The 5,526-nt window shown below is 34.8% G+C and overlaps 1 pseudogene; it reads left to right on the top strand.

Moving 5' to 3' along the window:
- The first annotated feature begins 858 nt into the window (after positions 1-858).
- On the top strand, positions 859-4,635 carry LOC143081948 (integrase/recombinase xerD homolog; annotated as a pseudogene).
- Positions 4,636-5,526: the final 891 nt, after the last annotated feature.

Below are 5,526 nucleotides of genomic sequence, written 5' to 3'. Positions count from 1 at the left end.
TCGACGTTCGTGACGTCACATACCAAACAATGACGTCATTCAAAAAATTTACCTATTTTGAGGAAAATTTTTCTTAAGCAAAAAAAAAACAAAAGTGACTTTAGGTAACAAAAAAAAAAAAAAAAAAAAAAAGGAGGGGTGTGATAAAGGGTATGCGATAGAAGGTGCGCATCAAAGTTGCGTGATATGGATTAAACAGCAGGCTATTTATCACATATGCAAAACTAATGTATTTAACAATGATATGAAGAACACGTGTATTTGTTGTGACATTTGTCACATGACTAGATATACCTGTTTAAGGTATACTCTAAAGTTATAAGAATTTCACGAGCTAATATAAGCGGGAAAAATTGTAACGGTAAATCTGTGTGTAATTATGTGTCATTCGACGCTTGCATTTCGGACAGTTCAGTCTGGTCATTTTCTTCAATATGGCCGAACATACAGAAGAAAGTTTACTTCTTCAAGACGACTCGTTACCTGATAAAAGCAGTGATGGTGCAAACAGATCATCTTCTGATAGGGACGTACATGACACGTTCTCTCTATTCAAGATGTACATGGACGGGAAAATGGATAGCCTTGAATCCAAGTTGGTACGTGAACAAGACGCGATGTCCAAGAGATAAAAGAGGAAGTCTCTATCAAGTTCAAGCACGAAGGAAACCGAATTCAATTTAAGTTTAACGAAGAAATTGAGAATGATCTTAATAAGCTCTACAAGTCAATACCGTCAACAGAGGCACAGAGTATTCGTGTTGTTCTGGATTTGCTGGATAAAGTTAAAGGCCGTAATAAGCTTATAAGGATTGCTGATTCTTTACCGGCAGGATGGTCAACCGTCCGTGAGTATGAGTCCAATGATATTGATTCTGACAGTGAAGATGAGAAGAAAATTCGCCAGGCGGAGAGTCGAGCTATGCGCACGATAAAAGACAAGACAAAAGGGCGTCCCGCTCTGTATTCCAACAAACCCAGATTGCCACCAGCAGAAACCTATGCTAATCCTACCTACAATCAACAGTTTCAGAGGCAGCCCTTTCGTAACAGTGCCGCACTACGTGAGCCGTGCCAGTGGGACATGTGCTTCTTTTGTAAGCAGTTCGGGCATTGGAGAAAAAATTGCCCCCTCAAATCTGGATCCGTTGGTGCCGGATCGTCTGGAGTTGCCAATCACAAGTAAATCTGCAGATGCACCCAGAAATGTAAATGATAAGTATAATTTTACTGATATAGATTGTTTTGAATGTGAATATGAGTCACAGTATGAATAAGATAATTTCCTAACTCAAATTTTTTATTTTGAAGAAATTAGTCATAATTTTATGTCATTTACGGGTGTTAAAGGAAGGTTAGCCAAGCATGTAAAATTTTGGGAAAGTATTGGAGCAAATTCCTTTGTTATTGACACAATACGTAACGGTTATGTCATTCCATTTATTGACCCGCCGGTAAAAATGTTTCTTAAGAATAACAAATCGGCAGTGATGAACGAATCATTTGTCAATCAGACTGTTTCTGAGTTAGTTTCTACAGGTTGTGTTGTTGAAGTACCATTTCAACCTCATGTTGTCAATCCCTTAAGCGTAGCGATTCAAAAATCTGGCAAAAAACGGCTTATTCTTGACTTATCTGTTTTAAATAAATCAATCAAAAACGACAAAATAAAATTTGAAGATTGGAAGATAGCAGTTCAGTATTTTCAGAGAGATTCGTACATGTATAAATTTGATTTAAGTTCTGGATATTTTTATTTGGACATTTGTCCGCAGCAACAAACCTTTTCAGGTTTCAGATGGAACAATAGATTTTATTGTTTTACAGTTTTAGTATTTGGTATATGTACGGGCCCATATATATTTACAAAATGTCTGAGACCTATGGTAAAATATTGGCGTGAAAACGGTATAGATGTTGTATTGTACCTTGATGATGGTTTTTGGTATGTTTACAGATAAATCTAAGTGTATAGAAGATTCAAATTTTGTTAAGAAATCTTTAGAAGACGCAGGTTTTCTTATAAATGAAGGAAAGTCAATTTTTTCCCCTGTACAGTCATTAGAATGGCTTAGTATTGTTTGGAATGCTAGCGATTTTAGTCTCGTTATCCCAGACAGACGTGTAAATGATTTGCGTGTATCGCTTGTATCAGTTATTCGAAGATTTCCTAATATAACTGCTAGGACATTAGCTCAGGTTGTAGGTAAAATTATTTCCATGGCTCCAGTCATTGGCAATGTAGCTAGAATTATGACAAAATTTTGTTATATGGCAATAGAGTGTAGAACGGAATGGGACAAATGGCTGTTATTTCCATGTCCGTACAAAGTCTTATCAGAACTGCATTTTTGGTTTAAAAACATAAATAGTTTAAACATTAAGTTGTTGGGTCATTACTCAAAGTCACATGTTGTAATTTACTCTGACGCCAGTGGTAAAGGGGCAGGTGCGTATTCAGTAGAACTTGACAAGAAGATTTTTCATGAAACGTGGGATTTTTCTGAAGCTCAAGAAAGTTCGACATGGAGGGAGTTGAGGGCTATAGAGCTAGCCTTGATATCTTTCAAAAATGTTTTTGAAGGCAAAACGCTGAAATGGTACACAGATAATCAGAACTGTGTTAAAATTGTAAAAGCTGGTAGTATGAATGAGAAACTACAAATTTTAGCTTTGTCGATATTTTCGGTCTGTAAAAAATGTATTTCCATTGACATTCAATGGATTCCTAGATCACAAAACTCTCAAGCTGATTAAATCAGCAGAATGGTTGATTACGAGGACTGGGTAGCAAATGAGTTTTTTCAATTTATGAATGATTTATGGGTCCTTACACAATAGACAGGTTTACTAATTCTCAGAATGCAAAAGTGTGTAGATATAATTCTCTGTTTTGGAACCCGTGTGCAATAGCTGTAGATGCTTTTACACAAGATTGGTCAAATGAGAATAATTGGTTGGTACCACCTGTTTATTCGGTTATTCGGTGTATCAAACACTTGATTTACTGTAAGACTAAAGGAACCTTGATTGTTCCTAAATGGAAATCGGCAGCCTATTGGACTAAGATTTTTGATAAAAACTTAGAATACCAGGTACATGTTACAGATGTAATTGAATTTATAGATACAGAAGGTATCTTTGTAAGAGGGTCGAACCTAAGTTCTATATTTGCTCAAGAACAATTCATAACACCAGTTTTGGCGGTTATGTTAGATGCTACTGTGTAGCGGTGACACGGTCATATAGAAAATAATTGACATGGTCACGTGTATTAATGATTTTAATAATAATATATTGGTGGTGACAAGGTCAAGTATGGAAAAATTATAGTTGACAAGGTCAAATGTATGGGACAAGACTTCTGGTTTAATGTGAAGTATGGTCATGCTAATTTAAAAATATTTATTATGTTTTGAGCTTATTAATGTTTATAATGTTAACACATTTTACAGACATTTTCAACGTTGGGATATGGCAATCATTGTCCAGCGATATTCATCCTAGTATGCCTGATCATCTTGTACAGAAGCTTCCAGATTACGTTTTATCGTCGAGGGCGGAGAGCACTAGAAAGAAGTACACATATGGATTCAACTCATGGTGTAAGTGGTCAAAATTACATTGCTTTTCTTCATTACCAGCTTCTACTGTACATATTGCATTATACTTAGTTCATATATCAGAAACATTCAACTCTACAAGTAAAATAGATGAGGCTGTATATGCGATTTCTTGGGCACACAAGCTGGCCGGTTTTCCGAACCCTTGCAGTTCCGACTTGGTTACTTCTGTTCGTGAAGGGGCATACAGAAAAATTGGACACAAAATTAACAAAAAGGAGCCAATTACAGCTAACATTTTATTAAAAATTGTTCATTTATATGGTAAAAATTGTAATAATCTTAAAGATGTACGCATTGCATGCATGTGCTTATTAAGTTATGCAGGATTTTTACGATTCTCTGAATTAGCTAATTTGAAAAGATCTAATGTAACCTTTTTTCCTACTCATGTTAAGCTATTTTTAGAACAGAGCAAAATTGATGTTTACAGGGAAGGTCGTGATGTAGTTATTTCTAAAACTGGAAATTATACTTGTCCAGTGGCTATGTTAGAACATTATATGAAGTTAGCTAAAATATCAGAAAATTCTGACGAATTTATATTCAGGTCTTTAAGTTATTGTAGTAAAAGTGATACTTATAAGTTAAGGAAAAATTTACCACTTTCATACACTAGAGCTAGAGAAGTATTGTTGAATGCATTAGAAACCATCGGTTTAGAAAAAAAAACCAGTTTGGTCTTCACAGTTTACGTTCAGGTGGAGCAACCGCTGCAGCAGCAGCAGGAGTTGAAGATCGTCTATTTAAAAAGCATGGGCGATGGAAAAGCGAAACAGCTAAAGATGGTTATATAAAAGAAAGTATAGATAATAGATTGTAAGTATCTAAAAAATTGGGTATATAAGACTATTTTATAGATATAATTATTGCTGTAATATAACTAGTATCTGTTCCCTTTCTTTGTTTTCATTCGATGCTTAACTGTACTGTCCAGGCGAGCTGATATCCCAAATAGTGTTTGGTTTTTTATTTATAAATATTTTATGTTCGTTTGAGTTGACGAACAAGAACATAACTGTATTTACTACTAAACATATGATAAATACTTATATATGTGAGTTGATATATGTTGTAAAGCGCTTAGAGTAATTTTAGTTTTATATAATGCGCTGTTATAAATACTGTATAATAATAATAATAATAATAATAATAATAATAATAATAATAATAATAATAATAATAATAATAATAGTGTCACAGGTCTTGGGAGGGAGAATCAGGCGCCGCTAACATTTTTAATCCCTTAACGTTATAAATGTGCTGGGTTGAGTTCAATATCGTAGCAGCTACGTAGCGGCTACGTAGCTGCTATCAATATCTATGTAGCAACAAGTCTATAGCTACACGTTCAATAGTCAAAATCTACGTAGCACTACGTAGCTGCTACGATATTGAACTCAACCCTGGTCTCAAGTCAATAGACGGTGATTCAATGGATGTCGTTTATTGCTGTTTATCATTTTTTTTTCGTAATTACTTTGTATATATGAATCTTTTTTGTTTGTTTGAATTTGTCATCTTGTTGCCTTCTGTAGCTTGCTATGCGGTATCGTTTACGACTGTACGGTAATCTGTTGTTTTTAGACGTCTACGTCAATTTGGTGTCTTGTGATGAGTTGACATGACAACAGATGATTCGGCTTTATCTAGTGTGATAGCTCGGCTGATAAGATTAGCTTAAGATGTTTCAGGTTAATATTCACTTAGCAGAACTAGCGCTATTACCATAATTAATACCGGGTAGGATGTATCTAAAAAGTTTTAAAAGAACCCAATTGTAAAGAATATTACAAGGCATACTTTATTTATTTATAAACAACGTGTTCTGAATCATACATACGCCGGTCAAATTCATAATTGTATGAGGGTCTGGATTAGGGGGTCGATCTTCTTTTCTGTA

Source organism: Mytilus galloprovincialis, chromosome 7 (genome assembly GCF_965363235.1).
Source record: "Mytilus galloprovincialis chromosome 7, xbMytGall1.hap1.1, whole genome shotgun sequence".
Lineage (NCBI taxonomy): Eukaryota > Metazoa > Mollusca > Bivalvia > Mytilida > Mytilidae > Mytilus > Mytilus galloprovincialis.
This window is presented reverse-complemented; position numbering and strand designations above follow the sequence as displayed.